The sequence below is a fragment of the Ornithodoros turicata genome, chromosome 6 (assembly GCF_037126465.1).
Source record: "Ornithodoros turicata isolate Travis chromosome 6, ASM3712646v1, whole genome shotgun sequence".
Taxonomy (NCBI): Eukaryota; Metazoa; Arthropoda; class Arachnida; order Ixodida; family Argasidae; genus Ornithodoros; species Ornithodoros turicata.
Genome location: NC_088206.1, coordinates 9,654,452 through 9,674,897, shown reverse-complemented (window position 1 = coordinate 9,674,897; position 20,446 = coordinate 9,654,452). Strand labels below are relative to the sequence as shown.

The 20,446-nt window shown below is 45.4% G+C and overlaps 1 protein-coding gene across 12 annotated transcripts in view; it reads left to right on the top strand.

Moving 5' to 3' along the window:
- Positions 1 to 20,446, top strand: part of LOC135399023 (trissin receptor-like) — a 456,620-nt gene that overhangs the window by 421,750 nt on the left and 14,424 nt on the right. The window contains exon 1 of one of the 12 annotated variants that reach the window (XM_064630660.1): positions 1,640 to 1,836. The exons of the other annotated variants lie outside the window; for them this stretch is intronic. The gene's annotated coding sequence lies outside the window, so the exon portion shown is untranslated. Of the gene's footprint in view, positions 1 to 1,639; positions 1,837 to 20,446 lie in introns of those variants that run through there. 12 annotated transcript variants of the gene reach the window in all.

Here is a 20,446-nt window from a genome sequence, read left to right as displayed (position 1 = left end):
CTCATAACTCGTTATTTTTATATATATCTTTATATATATATATTTATCTTTTATATCTCTTTATCTTATATATTCCGTCTTAGCGCCGCGGAGCAACTGTGGCTATGAGCGGCGTACAGGCGTGGACAGATGGAGAGAGGACAGCTGGAAGGAGTGGGGGACAGGGGGGTTAGTATGCGTCCTGGGACGACTTCAGGGGGAAATGTGCCAACATACGTCTGGAAAGACTGCCGGAAAACGCAGGGAAAACCCCGTACGGCACAGCCTGTGCAGGGGTTCGAACCCGCGTCTCCTTCCAGTGTGGGCGTGAAAAAGCGGTCATCCTAACCACTATTCCACGGGAGCTGGTACATACTTGTATTTTGATTGTAGGATTGAAAAACTAGGAGCACTAAAAGATATATACAGGGTGTCCCAGAAAACGTGTCATTGAATGATAATAAAAAAAAAAAACTACTCCACCTAGAATCATTGCGGTCAACGGCATTTGTTCTTACTACGTTTTTGCCACCTCCTGATGTGAATATCGTGTAACGTAAGTTTAATTATGTATTTTTTTTGCGAACTGAAGTCCGAATTGCCAAGTAAAGGTCACTTTTTTACCCCACCATTGTGAAGAGCGTGTCTAATCTACTCAAATTAATGATAATTGACAGGTATATTCAGGAACTATCTCATCGAAAAAAGAAAAAAAACAGCCTCGCAACAATCATGCTCTACGGAGCTCCCGAGGATAGCGCGTGAGGAACTCGCACAGTAGAGGTGGCCTTTCTAGCTTACCGAAGCCCACGTGTTTCGAGATACATTTTATAGAATATCGTACCTAGACAAATTACTAACCAAACGAATGATGTTGTTGATAACGAAGGAGACGGTGAGTTAAGCCACCCTATTAAATTAATTAATGTTAAACCGCTACGGAGTCGCTCATAATCATACATACTTCTGTCTAAGATGAACCGAGGAGTGATCATAATAATCGTTATCTGCATACGGAGAGGACCAATGACCTAACCAGCGGTTTTAGTCGCTTGGATCCCGCTAGGGACATCGCGGTCGCTTGTGTTCTGGTTCCGTCGTCTGCTAACCCATCTTAATCTCGACAAGAGCGGCTCGCGATGCGTATCTGACGACACCGGATATAATTGGATATAGGTTATCTGGCGAATTCCCTGCGCTATGGAAAGCTGCATGAGAACGCTCGTGACTTGCCACCTTTTCACTAAGGCAAAAATCAGGCAAAGAAAGCTGCCAGGAAACGACTTCTAAGGCAACTGTGCCGACATATGTCTGACAGCGTCTGAGGAAAACCCAGGAAAAAAAGCAGACGGCACAGCTGGCACTGGGATTCGAACCGGGGTACCACCTTGATAATGCGCCATGCGCGCACGCAATGACAGAAGGAGCCACACTTCTTCCTCCTCTTCTTATTACATCACCGTTTTCTACTGAGGAATAACAAGCACTACGCTGCACAGAATGGAGCCTGGTTGACGTAGAAGCCTCGTAGCGAAAAAGCGGAATGCATACTTCCGCGTGGTCGAACGAAATGTGCGGTACGCAGAAAGCAAGTTGAGGGGAAGGCTATACCTGCGACCGTCAACGTCAAGAAAATTCCGCAACGCCCTGGCATCGTTTTCTGCCAGTCTTTCCTTTTACTTTTCTGGCGCGCAGAACGTATGAAAACAACGAACTCACCAGCGCAAAAAGCAACATGTTGAGAAAAGCGGCACACGAAATACTCGGCACTTCTGCTGTGGTTCCCACGCTTCAGCGACTGCGGACTGTGTGAAGCAAGAAGTAATCGTCTGCTGTCGAGGAGCTCTGTTCATGAAGGCAAGTTGCTACGAAGTTAACTTATAGCGAATTGTGCTGGTGAGTTGGGAGCTATTATTATTATTTTTCAGTCATAAGTAAGTTATTCAAGTTACTCAAAAAAGTAACTAAGTTACAGTTACGGTTACCCTGACAAAATAGTAACTGCGTTACAGTTGAAATGTAACTCGTTGCAGCTAGAGTCACCACATTGAAGCGACTTAGTTGCCTTAGAGTTACATTTTGAAAAAGTCGAAGAAGTGTAACTAACAAATTTGTTTTAAGGATTGTACTGTCCAAGCGTAATTCTACCCTGTTTTTAACAGAGGCTTTCCTATGGGTCAGTGCAATGTCATGGTAGTTAGTCTACGCCCGGTTCATTCATGCTAATGTTGCGTTGCGTGCCATTTTTTCTGTTTTATTCACTCACTCACTGTCGCGTTCCAACACGTGCGCGTGCGGGTTGCCGTGGAAACCAACCTGTGCGTCGTCTTGCGTGTCATAGGGCATCACAGACCGTGCTCCTGGTAGTAGAAGAACGAGATCGTCAACGCACGCAGCCGCACGCACGCATCGAAACGCAATAGACTTCTTCCTGTTTTGTAAACAAATGACGTCATAGTGTTCGACAGCGCCACCAATTTGGTAGAGTTGCTATACGCTCCGCCGCTAGGGGGCGAACAAGGTCCCGCCCGAAAGCCACGGCCTTGAGGGGATTACGATGGTTCCTGAAAGGGACGCGACCTTCGGTCCTACTTTTCTTTCAAGAGACCTCTCCGTGTTTGTAAACAAATGACGTCATACTGTTCGACAGCACAACCAATTTGGTAGAGTAGGTAGAACTATGCTCGAAGATAGGGGCGAACAAGATCGCGCCGGAAAGCCACGGCCTTGAGGGGATTACGATGGTCCCTGAAAGGTCCCTGAGTAGGAGGCAGCGAACAAGTGCCCATTCGTGGAACCCAGCCCTCCCCTTCCGATTTGTTTCGGTTTCGGTCTGTCTACTAACGTCATGATGACGTTTCTCGGGTAGAGGTCCATAGCAGGCAGCGAACAAGTGCCCATTCGTGTAGCCCAGCCCTCCCCCTGCGATTTGTTTCGGTTTCAGTCTGTTTACCAACGTCATGATGACCTTCCTCTGGTAGAGGTCCATAATGTGAACCAGGCTCACGGCCATCCTGGCTGCGTCACGACAAAATTCCGTTAGAGAACTGACGCGTCAAAATATTTCACTATCTAATAAACTTAGTTACAGTTACATTTTACAGTTAGTTTAACCAAAAGCGGTAACCATAGTTAGTTATAAGTTAGTTTGTGGAAAAGTAATAGTTACAAATTACTTGTGCTTAGTTACTACCCAATACTTTTTGTTGTTGTTGTTGTTGTCTTTCTCCGTGGCGACGAAAGCGTGTGCTACTCGTCGATCCGAATCGGATTCGCGTGTTTCACTGGTCGTTTGAGATCAACTCGTCAGGTTCAGAACACTCTTCCTTGCTCTGCCGGTCGGATGCAGCCGGAACTACAAAGAATCATTGTCGTTACTTCCGGATCTCGCGCGGCCGAGGAACCCCAAGCGTCGCTCAAGTGAGCTCGCCGGATGTGGACAACGACTTCCGCCAAGCTTGTGGCGGAAGCGTGGTTTTCTTTCGCAGATGGATTCGAATTCAATCCCTCCGTGCCGGATTTAGGTAGCGGAATTTTCTTTTCGGGCTGCTTAACGCTCTTGGGTACCGAGTGCATCTCAAAGCCCTTCATCCGGGCTCTCCGGTGTGTTGAAAATGAGCACAATGTCGTGCGGTTTGGTGCTGACAGCCAGGAAGTAGCCATTGAAGAAACCGACGCTTCGACTCTTGCAAGCAAACACTGAAAAAAAAAAAGATCCCTCGATAAATTAGATAAACCGACCTTTCAGCGTTGAGAAGGTACTGGGGATCTCTCTTTCTATCTCACTCTATCTACCTCTCTCTCTCTTCCTCTCTATGTATGTATCTATGTGTCTGTATCTATCTGAGTCGAAGCACAAAATGAAAATGTACCGCTTACAACTGCATACTTAGAGACGGTCACGTCTGGAAACCCATCTATGAAACAGAGATCACTGCGTGCACGATGCGGTGTGTAATGTGGTAGAATTGGAGGAAACGCGGTCCTATGCAAACGTCGCGATTTCCTTCACACACGCAACGCAAGAGACGAAATTTAGAGACGTCGCCATTGAGAAGTTACATAAGGAGTGAATTGTCACTACTGTTACGACACCCCCTAAGAAAAGGCAGAGGGCCGTGTGCTTTACATTCAGTGCGATTCATAATTAAAATTTTGATAGCAAACTGTGGCTTAATTTCCTCGGAGAGAGCTGTGCTTTGTTCATGCATTTCAACTCAACGCGAAGATTGGAGACTGATGTGATTACGTAGGCGTTTAAATCAATTATCCCTCCCTCCAATAGAAGGCCCACTAGAAAATGCCACAATTAACTTAGCTTCGCTTACTGTTCCACAGACACGTAAGTACGCACTTGTAACATTTCATCTAATTAGCTCGAGCGTATTTGTGAGTTGGATAACCGGCCATTGCTGCTGAACGAAACGGCCTACAAAAATTCATCATAGAATCTGCTTAAGTCGGGTTGCTACGCCGACAGTTGTTATTGTGATGAAAGTTAAGGAGAAGAAATATGCACTTGTGTCATAGGGAGGTTAAGTAAGAAACATCAGCCTGAACGGGTACTTACTCAGTGAGTGCCGACAGTACGCTACGCGAATACTTCCGTGAAAATCGCTCCCATATCTGTCACGGAAAAATATGCGTTAAAACCAATCGTATTAAGCATTCATTTATGCTCTCTTGATAATGGAAATACGCCCTTAAAATAACGCACGATAAAATGAACTTTGCTTCCTGAATACCCCTTGCCCGGATCAGCGTGGTCGTCGCGAGTTCGTCAAGCCGTTCGTCAATACAACTTGACGGATTCGTACTGTTCCGTGGCCGCCCGAGCTTTCTTCTTTTGAAATATAGGGATGTACTGTACGCGTATATATTGATAAAATGTGGAATCGTGATTGTCATCGTCGTGAGCCTTCGTCCCGCGCGTCTTTCAAGCAGAACACTCCAGTCGGACCCTTGGAATAAATTACTTGTTCGTGTTGGTGTAAATCTCTTCCTTCCTCCTAACAATATAGGTACCTTGAGGATAGATATAGAAAGGCACGCAGGGCATCTTTGAATGTTTATATCCCCTAATATGGTCTTCATATTTTATTCAGAGAACACTATTTCGTGTGATATTCTGTTTTTACAATATTACATGCTCTACAGTGCTTTTTAACGAAACAAGCTTAAAAACGTGAAGCACTTATTCTGGTTACATCATTACATCGCGATGTAACATTATTAACATTGCTCCATTACTTTACCGAAATCGCGCTTGAGCTCGATCCCAACGATAAATCGCGTTCATAGCTACCTAGTTCCCGTTCACTTCGTGTAGGCTGTCTGCGGGGGAGCTGGAAGGGATCTGCACGTGACTGGGAAGGGCGGCAGTATTTTTCTTTTTTTAGTCTCACCTATAACACTGCTATGAACAGAAGCACCCGGTTATGGAACTCTGCTGCTAACGGAAAACCAACGCTGACGCACAGGCTCCATCCACGAAGGAGCCGCGTACTCTTTGCTCCACCTATGTGACTACTGTTAATGACGCGAAGCTAGTGGCCGGCCGGCGGCTTTGGGGGTGGGCCAAGAAACCCGGAGTTGTACATACTTCGGCGACTCAATGGAGAAACGGGACTATTTTTACAAAAACTGACGGCCACTCCAAGTCAAGAGCTTACTGTCATGACGAGTGATTGTTGGATGTGTCCATATTCTTTGTGTTAGTGAGCGGACGAAGATTGATGCCTATGGATGCTCACACTTGCCAAGTGGACTATTTTGTAGCGGCGCGGTGTGTCTGAAGGCTGCACCGGTGCCTTTTTGAAGACGTGTGCTAAATTAGGTAAGCGGGGTTTGAACAAATAGTAAGTTATTGGATGCCTTAAAGTACTTAACTCTTGGGCTGAAAATGTCCGGCTTTACTCGCGATATGTCATCGTGGATATGTGCATAAGTGGCTAGGAAGTACAGTAGAAGTGTTTTCACAAACGCGAACCTAAAAAGGAAAACAAAAAAAGAGAAAATTGCTATACGAATATACTTGAACCACGTTTTAGTGATAAGGATGTTCCCCAGCTTCCTTCTTCACCCAAAATACGAAAAAGAAAACATAATAAGTACAGTCCAGGCATCCACAAAGTGCCTTTTCATAAGGCCGTCGCCGCCCGCCGGCCGATTTTCTCTTCCGCGAAGACTAATTTACATGCTTGGAATTCACGATCATTTATGTAATGAGAGTCTCCATCACTCAAGGACCCCCGCCAATTCATAGCCCGTCTAAAAAGCTGCTTTTTATACTGAAAGCCACTCCCATGAATGAAGAGCGGTCTCCATATTTCTCTCACATATTGCGAGAATCGCTTAACATTTCAAACTGTTTCAAACTATCTTCACTGCGCGAACTCATCAAAACTCCAATTTGGCGCAGGGCCACGATGGTGTATCGTAACGATTCCACTCGATGTATTTCTTTCTTGCAAGGGCACGCGCGGAGATCGATGCGGAGACAATGGAATTGCATTGGCAACTTCTCGCACACTAATTAGGCCCTTAGAGGGTAACCGTGTAGCGTGTCCAAAGACAAAGGCGCCACCAGGCCTCCCGGGTTGACGCTCTCGATAGACTTTCGTCCAAGAACAGATGCCGGAGACAGTGGCCTATTAGGGTAGCAGTCCAGAACTTTTTCGCTGGAAATGCAGAGCGTTGAAAGCAGCGCTAGACACTCTAATTATGAAAGTAGTACTTTATTTGTCTTTATTTTATTTTATTTACTTCAGTTTGCCGTTCTATAGGGTCAGGCGGGCAAAATGAGACAGAGAAATTTTCAATTGAACATCAAATGTTTACTTTTCGTGTTTTTTTTTTTTTTAATTCGGAGTAAATTCGGATTGAGTAAATTCGGCACGCGCTTCACGTTGGTGGGGTAAAAGAAGCGGCCTTTACTTGGCAAATTTTCGAGTTCAGATCGTAAAAATTGACATAGTAAAACTTAAGTTAGATGGGATTCCCATGAGGAGGTGGAAGAAACCTAGCATGAACAAATGCCGTTGACCGCATATTTCTAGGTGGCATACTTTTTTTTTTATTATAATTCAATAACACGTCTTCTGAGACACCCTGTATAACTAATATTTACTGCTCACTCTTCGCTCCGAAGCAACGAAGAATATTCATATAATCCAATGCCTTCGTGTTATAGTCTTCTTTTTTCTGTTTCTCTTCTTTTTTGGGATAGCGAGCCTCGTTTATGGCTAAACTTTTCCTTACCTCCCCCCCCCCTTTCCAATCATCATCGTTTAATTTGCCGCCGTATTCTCATGTGGTGGCTAGAAAACAAGTGCATAACCGAGGTGCGTTTCATTATTTCCTTGAATTTCTGCAATACGTTTTTTTAAGGCGACAACTCTATAGGGCCCACCAACGTCCACAGCTGTGTAGGTCTTCCCTATAAAAGTTGTGGAAGAAAGGAGAAGAGAATGGAAAGAGAGAAAAGAGAAGGAAGAAGAAGAAGTGGCGCCCAAAGACAGGATTCCAAGAATGTAACTTCTTCTTCTTCTTGTGCAATTTCAGTTGATTGCACGCCAGATGGCATCTGGATTGTATTTATTTTCATTGAGACGGCGTCAGAGTTTACAAGCCTTGGCAGGTGCAGCGCGTCCCAGACTTCTCGTCGATAACATTACAGTGCTAACGTCTGCACCGCTAACTACGTCTGCCGTCGCGCCAACCGGGTGGACTTAACTAATACGATTAGCTCTAACCCGAATGACGACCACGGTTCTGCGCATTTATGTGAGGGCGTCTCGTCTTAGAATTAGCGCAATTCACTCGAGAATAGGGCACTGCGGAAGTTTGTAATTGGCACGAAAAAAGTACGAAACTGGCTTGTAATTGGCATGGAAAAAAGTATGAAACACAAACAATACCCGCATGCTGTCCACTTTTGTGCGGCTCCAGTAACAAGAGCAACTTTAGTTTGATGATGATGATGATGATGATGATTAGGGTGTTTCATGTTGGGGTGTTGGTGATTGGGATGTTGCCTATAGAATACTTATGGGACAGATTCACGAACATCTGACGCGTGAACAAATGCAACATCAGCATTCTGTAATCAGTCATTTTCGTTACGGATGCTCAAGACCTCCTCCCAGTATGGTGCATGTCTTTCTCACTATACATATACTATACACCAAGGTCATACATCCAATGTATCTCATGGAACGACTCTTCTTCGTCTTTCGGCGACACGTTTCTTCCGGTTCTGCTCAGTACGAATTTTGTTGTCGCGTCGCTCGCTGGGGAATAAACGCAATCAACAATGTTGCCTCCTAAGCGAGGCCGACTGCGGCAAGCAGTTATACCACCACCACCACCGACGACGACAACAACGATGATGCTCGGCTTGCCGTTGTTCGCCTTGCCCGCACGGATAGCTTCACTGTTATAGCCGAGGTGAGGTGAGGTCAGATGAAGGTTGCAAGCAGATGACAACAAAGGACGATGGAAGCAGCAGGACCGTTTGCGTTTACACACCGCAAGACAGTTAGCGTCGGCCAGACAGAAGAAAAACAAAACTTTCATGAAACAAGGCATACGTGAGGCAAATAGTTACTTCACTCGTGCTCAAATCTCGATGACGGTGAAAACTCTCATATGGTAAGTCCTAACGGGAGCATGACTTCTGTTTTAGCACTAGCCATAGTAGGTAGATTCAACCGGAACTCTCCGTTGTCGCTCGCGCTTCCTATTTCCTATCTCTGCTTCGCTAACATGGCCGCTTCGTGACGCGTCTTCGCCGTGACTGGTATTTCGCGACGTACGTTGGTGATTTTGTTTCTTGAAGAACGCGATGAGTCACATACTACCAGGGCAACGTTATAGGAGCTTAGTAGGGCCTTCATGTTGCAAACCATGTCGTTGTAGTGGAACACGGGTTCCTTCCCCTTCTTTTTCCCCCGTCTCTGGCCGCCATCCACCAAGGGAGATTGGCCAGGGCTAAACTCCAAGTTGTGCGCAAGTGTTCCAGGATCAGATTCGGATCACTTGCTCTAGGCCAGATCAGGCCGCTCCATTGCAGAGTCTGCCGCTTGCTCCGACTCTGCCATATGGAATTCAACATATGGCCTTCCACGAGTTTTCGCGGGAAGCCGCAGACCTCCATGGATTCGGATTCTCCTGGAGTTGGTGACGTCATCGAGGGTTGCCGTCTTTTTCGTAGCAAAAGCGCGGGGCCCTCCGCTCTTCACCAAGATTCTCCAGGAGTAGATGCTGTCACCGGGAGCTCTGTATTCTGTCTTTTACCAACAGAACGCCTCTCCACTCACCGCCGCACGTTGGAAGCCTGCCAGCAGCTGTGGGGAGGAAACTGAAATGGATGTTGCCAGACGTCCATGACGTCATGCTTCTAAAAAATAGAATTTCATTATAGTTCCGCTTCACGTAGAGGAACAATATTTTGGGAGAACATCAATTCGGTAGGATTCTGAAGACGCGAGACTTACGATCCTCGACCAGACACCGTACCTCGACTCCAGTGAGCGGAAGAGATGTAGCGTTCCTCCACTTGAGGAACTATTGGGCTTCAAGTAGACACCGGCGCTACAGTGTAGCGCTCGAGGAAAACCCGAATGACTTCCTCCGCTCGAGGTGGGGTTCAAGTCGAGGTCGATTTTTGAAGCACAAACTTGGTCTCGAGGATCAGCTCGAGCGGATGTTGCAGGGAGCCGAAGATCGTTCAAGAGTACGGCCCTTAGTCTGTAGTGGCACTTTAAAGAGCGGGGCCTGCCGCGTGTAGCGGAGAGAACGTTAAAGCTCGATACCGCCACATCTCCAGTTCCTAGGAACGCTCCTTGTATACTTTTGCCCCACAGAGAGCCTTTAAAACGATGCGAAGTCATCATTTGTGCTGTCTCTCTCCTGCAATGTTAATTTAGTTGATTTGAGTGCAAGAAAGGTGGAGAAATTGAATTCGTCACGCTGCGAAATGTTCTGCTCCCGTAATGAGCCCCTGAGCAGACACACACACGCACATACACGATAGAAAATAGCTGTTCTGAGGCTGAAACGTACAAGGACGCGAACAAAGCACAAGCCTCAAGGTGGCTAAGAACACGAACATTTGAAATATGCCCCATGCCGCTGCTTCGCCCTTATTCTGTATGTATATGTGTGTGTGTGTGTGTGACTAAAAAAAGAAAGTGTAGGAGACAATGTGATTAGAGTGAGTGCGCATCTCGTTAGTTCGTTAATAAGGCCCCTTCGTAAGTCGTCGGGAAGGAGATGCCAGCGCAGCGTAGTGGTTAGCGCGCTCGACCGGCAATCCAGAGGTGTGTGGTTCGATACCCGCCTTGCCTGGCTTTATTTCATACGCCATATTTCAAAACTGACACAGTTGACTTCTTCATTCACAAACATACGCATTTTTGTTTGCTGTAATATAAGAAAATTTATTAACGACACCGATTGGCTGGTGCTATACACTAACTATAAACGTATGCACATAGCTACCAAATTAGATGCCCAGTAGGTATGTAGGTTTGTGTAGACGCTTATATGTACACTAGACTCTAATATGTGCAACCACATTGGTGACTATATACAGATGGAAAAGCGAGAAGGAAAGGAAACGAGATTCACAGTTCAGGGATGGGCGCCAGTGACTGTGACACATTCATCACGTACAAGATGCAAGAGACTGAAAGCGCCACCTTCGCAGAAATCCCTCTTCATCCAACGGCGAACAGCTCACGTTGCAAATGGTTGGTGAGGAGGACGCGCATGTTCCTAACAAGCAGAAACATAGGTGTGCTGCACTGACGTTGGGCAACAACTCTACAACGGGCCGCCACAACACTGCAGCACCGCATGCCGTGAGTATAGGACACTCAGACTGTGTGGATGCCGTTGATTGAATTGCACAGGGCAGCAGAGCCGGGTGCACCCTCTTGCTAAGGTCCAGAATATACGGGCAGCGCGACATTCATATAAAACATGTTGGTTGGCCGCAATACGGACACGTGTCAGTGGAAGTGATGTCCCACAAACGGAGGCGATCACGAGTAGCCTAGATAGCCCAAGCAAAGGACCACATGATGTCGTGATGTGCGAAAAGCGCGCACACACACACACACACACACACAAGCATGCCCATCCACACACACACACACAATGCTACGGCGCTACCCCAACATCAGCCCCGACGTCATGCATTCCTGCAGTCCATCGACCCGTCACTGGAGTTTATCACCGGCTGCCGCTGTACCCGCGAGGAGGAGTCCCTTCTACATCGTCTTCGGCTGAACGTTGCATCCACCCGTTCACTCCTGTTCAAAATGGGCCGCGTCCCATCTCCCACTTGCCCCTGCTGCGCCGTAGCAGACGATACCTCCCATCAGCTCCTCCACTGACAGCGTCACCACCATCACCGGGCCATGCTCTGGCAACACCTCTCAGAGCTTGGGTGCACAGACGGACGGACCGACATTTCTCTCGCAGCACTCCTTGGCTCGGTGCAGCGAGCAAGCCAGTGTAGTGTCACAAAAGCGGTGCTCCGCTTTCTGCGTGATACGGGCCTCCTGGGCTCCCTGTGACCTGAGTTTCTTCTTTCTCCGTTTTTCTTTTTATTTCTTTATTTGTCTTTGTTATTTCTTTTTTGTTTCTTATTTATGTTTTTCTTTTTTTTTCTTAGGGAATAGCAAGCCGGCGTGCTGCATGGCTGACCTTTCCCCTTTCCTTTTTTTGTCTTTTTCTTTTTCTGCCAATAAATACCCCCCCCCCCCCCCATATAGGGGCCGTATTCTTACACGGTCCTCGATTGGACACTCCACTCTAGCTGCTCCTCGAGACCGGCTTTGTGCTTCAGAAATCGACCTCGGTCTCGGAACGTGCGAGATCGCGCGAAGCCCTTCGCGTTTCCTTCGAGCACCACACGGTAACACCGGTGCTTCTTTGAAACCCAATGGACCTGTTGCACTAAAGTTTCGTCCGGCGACCGCAGCGCCAACTGTCCTCCTCTAGTGTACAGCGCCCTTACTAGACGGTCGTGTCCGGCGTGTTCCCTGGCTTATCGTCGTACCGTGAACGCCATCTCTTCGTGGAAATCCTTGCGCCACGATTTTTCAGGAGCCACAGTGTTAGGTGATGCCTATGTACGGAAAAACCTCCGGCTACACGACCACAAATGGCGCTGCAGAATACGGTTCGGGGTGCCCCCAAACGTCGTGAAACAGACCCATAGCGAGTTTTAGTGTACCGTTGGTAACGTTACCATCAAGTTACCGTACCTATCGGAACCCGTAGTGAGTGTTACTAGACCGGTGATAACGTGGCTTCCGAAGTACCGTGTCTACCGCACCCAATCAACTGCACCCAATCAACTGATAAGATTATGTCCGGTACGTACGCTAGTTTCGTGGTGACGTTATCAATGGACCACTAACACTCTAAACGACAGCGTGTGTGACTCAGAATTTTATCTGTTGATCGGGTGTGATAGACGCGGTAGCGTACCATGTAGCGGTACCCGGTAGCGCTGCATTAAAACTCTCTAATTACTTTTTAGGTACAGGAGCGCGTCTTTCCTTCACTTACTGGAGTCCAGGCGGCTTGTCGAGCACAGGACGGTTTAAGAATACGACCGTAAGAATCTCGGTACTTTGAAACTTTGGTATTACTTCATGCACGGGCAGCCTGCACGCGATCAATGCCCGCCAATGTCTCCGATTTATTTTTTTGCTGCTACGTTACTGAACCGAATCCTAAGAACTAACGGCTCCGACTTCTGCTGTAATCTCCTCGCCATTTCGCCCTCATGGTCCTGGTGCGTTCTCTAAAAGCCGAATAACAGATTGTGAGCTGTACTCTGAGTCTCTGACACGTCAGACATAAACACGGCAAGTGCGTGTGTTTGCTCTCATTGACACGTTGGTCATAACTTGCAAGGGGATGCCACGGGCCAGGGTACGCTTCCCCGGCAGGGTGGTCTGTACGTGCCTAACGCAGCCATATCGTAACTCACGTAATCCAATGCTCCGATTTCGTTTACTGTACATAGTGTGAAATAAAGGAGTCTGTTATCGAAGCTCGAAGTGTGAAGACGTGTTGTCTCGACTCTGCGTCAGGACGGCCAGAGCGGGCCCTGGGCATAAGCGCACTACGACGACAGCGAAACTTCGTATTTCTTGTTATACGCACGAGTTACGCGTGCGACGGTTGCGAAGCTTACAAGATGCAGGCATAAACTTACAACATCTACATGGCAGAAAACCCTTTTCTCTCGCAGTTCTATCAAGTTTCCAAAGGGGAACGCATAAATTACTTCTCTTTTGTTTTCTAGAACGTGGAATATCATGCTCCCCCGTGCATGGGAACGTGATTGCAATTAGCTGAATTATCCCCCACCGCAAACGTTCCCGTCCATCGTCCGAATTACTTACTTTCATTTACGCTACGAAGATAGCCTAAAGTGCTACTCTGCTGCAGCGTAGAGCTAACGTATACGTCATTTACTCTGGCGAAAGAAGCAAAAGAAAAACGCAGAGTACCGGCACCCAAGAGGTAATGCGATTTGCGTCGAGCACCAAATGAGGACCCATTTAAACCAAATAATCGCCTTGTGTCATAACACATTCACAAGTCGTTACTGGGGCGCTCTTTGCCTGCAGGTCACCTAATGGCTGTAATTGTAGTTTGTGCATCCCAGTTTGAGTCTTCCGGTGCCTAACTGTGTTAGCGAAGCTCGTTTAGAATGTCCGTCGTCTGCATTGGAGTCTAAATTCACGCTCGCCCGGCTTTAGTAGCCCGTGCTCCAATCGCAGGTCTGTGCGTACGTAAAGCACGGAACGTAAACAGGCACCATTGTTTCGGAGTTTGTGGATTAGATTGCTGCCTCAATCAAGGCCTTGAACTTGGATTTCAGTGTCGTATTTAGGGGCGACGGGCGATTCGACGTGACTGTGTGGCGGATAGTTTAATGACGGTCAACACGACACTTTCGAACACTGAATACAGTTAGTGACGTCACATGGGAAGGGGCGGTTAACCAGTGGCAACCACAACAGAAAAGTTAAATAAAATTAAGTTTGCTTAAGAGAGAAACTGATGTTCTGAGGCTGGAACAACACAAAAGGGACAGATACAGCCCTGGACCGGAAATCCAGAAGATGTGGGTTCGATCCCTACAGCTGGCTAACCTTTTCAGTGACTTTCACCTTTCATCGTTGATTTCTTAGGCAATTTGAGGCTTTGTTTGTATCTGTCCCTTCTGTGTTGTTCCAGCCTCAGAACATCAGTTTCTCTCTTGTTCAACAGGTGCCGCTTGCGTCGATTTCCGTCGTATGAATGTGTGTATGAGTGAGCAAAAAATGTAAGAGTGAAAGGAGAGTGAGTGAGAGTGAGTGGCTGGTTTGTCGTCCCTTCAGATGACGCACCTCGAAAGTCGGTGGAGAGGCGTGTTAGCTTAGCTCAATTGGTAGAGCCCTGGACCGGAAATCCAGAAGATGTGGGTTCGATCCCTACAGCTGCCTAACCTTTTCAGTGACTTTCATCTTTCATCGTTAACTTTGCTCGATACATTAGAACTGAAGGTAGAGTTCTTGCACATTCGATGCGCCCGGCTTTCTAGGTAGAAATTCAGTCTCTACCTATTTTTAGTTGCTAGCCCATCCTAAATAGAGATTAATTTAAAGTAGACAAAGATATACACAGGTGGCGGTCGAGGATGGCTTTCTAGGTAGAAATTCAGTCTCTACCTATTTTTAGTGTCTAGCCCATTCTAAATAGAGATTAATCTAAAGAAGACAAAGACATCCACAGGAAGCGGTTGGGGACGTCTTTTCACGCATATCCTACTAGATTGACCTCCCCCAACTCTATGGTTGTGCTGTGGATGGCCGGTATAGAGTTAAGGACCCGAATGGCCTCTACCATTTCGGTTCGGAACGGATTCATGATCTATACTAGGCATGTGCGCATGATAATTTTAAAACCGAAGCTATACATAGCCAAATCAAATACGAAGCGAATCGTTATAAAACCGAATCAAATAGGACGCGAATAGCTGTATAACCGGACGCGATGTACATACGTTCGTTAATTTACACTTTCGGATATAATCACGTGTACAGCATATATATAAATGCGATACATCCATACGAATCAGAATGTGAGGTATAGCGCTCACATTATGTCCTCATAATACATGCACTTTTCGGCATTACGTGTGCAACTGCAAAGCTAGATTCGAATATATTGGATTTCGAAGAGCCATCGATTCAATTCAACATTGGAATATAGTATTATGTATTCGATTCGAAAATCGAATCGAATCTAGAGAAATATTGGCTTCGGTATTGGAAAAATTCGAATATTTGCACGTGTCTATACTGAATATACGAAGTAAAGGTACGAGAGGCTTAATACACATAATACATAATGTGGCCTCATTCACACGAGCGTCTTTCGTATTCGTGTGCCATATGTCATATTAACCGACAGCACACGCACCTATCGGAGTATATAATTCACACATGCGTTTATATTGGTTTTACATGCCTTTATGCATGCCTTCGCGTCCGTTTTTTTTTTTTTTTTTCTGGACTGAGGAAAATAATGGAGAATAGTAAATGCATAATAAAAAAAGAAATAGGTGCATAATAAAAAAATGTTCCAGAAAGTTGGTGTGACCACCAGTACAAACTTTGGGAGAGAACGCACAATGACGAGAAATATTGTCCTACGGTGCTCTTTGTTCGCACTTCCCTAATTTTTTGGAATTTTCGCTGTTTGTAAAGTTCGCAAAATTTAAGGACATGCGAAAAGTTCGATCGAAAATTGACACTTCCAAAAGAATGATACAATTCAAAACTTCATTTTACTTTCGCACTTAGTTGCCATAGCGTAAGAATTCGAACTGCTTTACAACGCAAGCGTACCGTCTTTAATTCAATATAGTAAGGACAATTTAAGGCGTGTCACCAAGTGTCACCCAAGCCACAAATTTAGCATCTAGAATTCGCGAAATCTTGTGTGTGCGAGTATGTGCACGTAGAAGTATTAATAGGCTAAAATTTATGCATCGATTAGTTCGAAGTAAGGCGTTCTTTAGTGGAGAGAGCTTGCTTGGGTGAGAAGGACTCGGAACAAGCATGACTTTTCGCTTGTTCAATTTTTTGCCCGAACAAACGTTTTTAAAATTGCATTTTTTTGTGAGAACAGTCGAGGAGTGGAATACACTGCGGAATACACTGCCCGAATCCGCTGTCTCCATGGAGAGCATTGAAAGCTTTGAAAGACCTGTTCTCAATATTTATGGTTAATGTGTCCGTATAAGTGCTGCTTTAATAACTGATGCATTGTTTTTGTACTTTGTTTTGCCTGCTGTATACCTTCCTGCTTGAGCCAGCTTATGAGCTGTAGTATGTACTAAATAACAAAAAATAAAATAAATGTGCACTTTGCACGATTCACGAAAAATCCCTGTCGCGAAAGTAAAGGGTTTTACAGCAGTCTGAGAATTGCCTGGCTATATATCCGGAGAGTGGGAGTTGGGTGACAGTCCCTCATGGCTGTGCGACAAGCTGCAGTCAATCGACGTATCTGATTCACTGTGGGAACCACTCGTTCACAAATACTAGTAGTTCACAAAACTATATATAGGTGCATGCAGTAGGGCGAACGCCTGCTATCTCGATCGCCTATGACGAATGGACCTTTTTCACAACGGCTTATGCGCATGCGCATTACCTTGAGGCGCCGGAGAGGGTTACCTCCGTCTTCGTTAGATGGCGCAGTATGGCGACGACAAAAGTGGGGACCAGTGGGGAGACCGCACGAACGGCGCGAGCTCGTCGGTCCCACTCCGGACCGGTTTTGATCCTTTGTGCCACCCACGTGGATTTCTTTTGACGCGCTCCGAGCGTGGTTCGCTGGAAGGCCGCTAGGATACGACGCGTATGTTAAAATTAATAAATAATTTGAAATAATTTAAATAATTTGGTCATAATCGTTTGACTACCTTTCCAGAATACGACGGGGCAGATGTTAGCGTCGGTGACGGACAACTTCTGTATTACTTTTCGTCTCTTGTTGCGACAGCCTTATCAAACTTTCTGTGGAAACCGTGCGGAGATGTGTTAAAAATGACATAGAACCGCGGCCTTCGCATAAACGAGTAAACGAGGAGAAGCAGTGTTTTGCACAACATTAAAAGAGGCACTTTCAAGCCAAACGACTTTGGACCTCAATAGCCATCTTTTTGTGACAGTCGTGCTTGCTTCGACGAGAACAAGCTGTGGTAGATGTTCTGTATCGTACCCGCTTATTGCTACTATCTTACTAAGTTCCATTTCATTTGCCGGGGGAAGCCAACTCAAACTGAATATTACACACGTGCCCACTAGGCCCATTTTCTTCTTTCATGCAAGAAAAGTTCAAGATTGCTTCCATATGAACGTGTTTTGTTCAACTCTGGCTCCTATGGGAACATTTCCGTGCGCGCCGACGTAATTCTTTCTTCCTTCCATCAACGCCTCAGTGAATGTCTTTTCTTTCGCAGGTTCTTGAGCACGTCTTCAAACATCCAAGGAAACATTTCAATGAAGCGAGCATAGCAAAGCTATCACAGCAGCCACATAACTTCAAGGAAGTCGGGCATGTTATATTCCGAGACTTCTTAACTATAGTACGTGACAACGTCTGTGTTTTCTCAATTTTATCCCCCTCGCTTCTTGCTTGCTGGGAATAAGAGGAACCTTTATGCGAGCGGAATTGACGCCATGAGCGAACGTGAATAAGATGTAGAATAGGTTATAAAAATAGTTTTAAAAAATAAATAAACGAGGCCCTCTTAATATTGTTGGGCTTCCATATGGCGTGTCTTCCGAAGTCGGACGGCGACGCCCCTTTTTGAAGCGCATGTGTGAATGAGCCTCTCGAGCATGTTGTGGTCACGTACAACTCATGTGAGAAGTCTGCGGTGTGTAGGACGCGCTGTTGCACTCTTAGATATGCATGTGGGTATATATACAGGGTGTCCCAGAAAACGTGTCATTGAATTATAATAAAAAAACTACGCCACGTAGAATCATGCGGTCAACAGCATTTGTTCTTATTAGGTTTTTGCCACCTCCTAACGTTAATGTCCTGTACTCCAAGTTTAATTATGTAAATATTTGCGAACTCAACTCGGAAATTTGCCAAGTAAAGGTCACTTTTTTACCCCACCAATATGAAGAGCGTGCCGAATTCACTCAAATTCAGGATAATTGACAGTAATATTCACGAGCTATCCCATCGAAAAAAAAAGCCGAATATCATGCTTTTCGGGGCACTGGACCATAACGCGCGATGACTTTTTGAGCGCAATCGCTCTCAGTGCGACGAAAGGAGGTTCCGAAGCCAGCCCCACAGAGTGATGGTAGAAAAAGTAACAGTTCCTAAAATTGGAAGAGGGAAAGCATTATCCCAGCGAAAGTCGGACGTGATAAGCCGTGCCTGTTTTATCTGTTTCTGCGATGTCGGGGAGGGCTGGGTATCCAACCTCCTTTCGTCGGACTGACAAAGACTGCGCTGAAAAATTCATCGTGCGCTATTCTGTGCGACCTCCGTAGAGCATGATGTTCGGCTATTTTTTCCGATGGGATAGCTCCTGAATATCCCTGTCAATTATCATTAATTTGACTAAATTAGACACGCTCTTCACACTGGTGGGGTAAAAACGTGACCTTTACTAATCAAATTTACGACTTAAGCTCGCAAAAATTTACATAATTAAACTTACATTACACGACATTCACATGAGGAGGTGGCAAAAACCCAGTAAGAACAAATGCCGTTGACCGCATGACTCTAGGTGGTGTAGTTTTTTTTTTAAATTATAATTCAGTGACACGTTTTCTGGGACACCCTGTATGAGGTATATCTTTGTGGTGTTTCAGTTTCTCTGCGTGTGGAGAAGTACCTCTACGTTTTTCCTCGAATCTCATCGCTGTGTTACAAAGCATCGAATGTCGTCGTTGTTGTTTTGATATGTGCGACGTAATATAGACATGGTCATTAACAGTAACGAAGCTGGCTAATAAAGAGTGATATTAGCTGAACACTCGCTACCTGGTTAGGATACCGAAATTTAATTCTGCGCATTCAATAATGAGCGTATGCCCTTAAGACAGCGATTCGCGTATGTTTAATTCTCACCCAAATAAGTGCGTAATCCTGAATTTAGGTGCCTTCGTGCCTAATTAAGTGTTAAGAGAGGTCAGCCAATACTTGGCTTGCTACTCTTTAAAAAAATCACCCGGTCGAAAAAAAAATCACACACACACACACACCAGGGATCGGCAGTACTTAAATACATTGTAATTAAAATACTATTTAAAATATAAATACATGTATTTAAATACAGACTAGAAAATGTATTTTTTAATTATATTTAAATACCAACTTTCGGGTACTTACTCTTGTAAATACTTTATAAATACTCCTATATACAGAATGTACTGACTCATATCCTAAACCCTTTCGTGAGGGCTAGGGAGTTTCGGGCGCAATTATGCCATGTTTGCGCAAGCATGCGCATGCGACAACCATTCTCGATGACGAGTTTTTCACTGCAGTTGCGGTCAACGGTCGCGGCTACCCGGTTACCGTGTTGTACGAAGTCAAATTTGGTACAAGCCCTTGTTCATCGGCACCTGTGGAGATGCTGTTCTCCTTTGCGAATCTAATTGTGCCGCCGAACAGAAGATGCATAAAAGATGCAGTCTTCGAGAAATTCCTAATATTAAAATCGCCATGATAATCTAACAAATAAATGTTATTCTTACTGGCTGATTTGTTGTTATAATCATCATTATTTCTGTAATTCCAGAAGCCACCTTACAGTATTTATGGTAGTAGTTACGGTATTTAAATGCTGTATTTATATTTTGTATTTAAATACTCACATTGAAAAAAGTATTTATGAAGAGTATTTAGATAACCCTTTCAACGAAGTATTTTGTATTTATATTTAACTACTCAAAAAATGTATTTATGCCCATCCCTGACACACACACAGGAAAATGAAAATGCCTGTTCGGCGCCTGCATTAAATCAGCACACTCTGGATTTTCTCTCGCGCGCCTCAGTTAGGCTCGGCACGCCTGTCAAGCGCAAAATGATGTGCTAATATGATTGACGACAGAGTATTTCCAGTGGTTGATTGAACCATTTGCAACGGTTGTTGTTGTTGTTGTTGTTGTTGTTGTTGGTGGTGGTGGTGGAATGTTTGCCGTAGTCGGCCACGCTCAACGGTTGTTTTTATGCCCTTGGACTTATCGCAGACCAATAAGGATGTCCCGTAATTCCTCATCTGCTAATCGCTTTGTCTGATTGGTTTTCTTATCTCTGTCCGATATTTCGTATCTTCTTCCACTGAAGAGCATTCAAAATATCTTTGAGGCGTTCTGTTGCACGGAACTTGGCCACGGCAAAC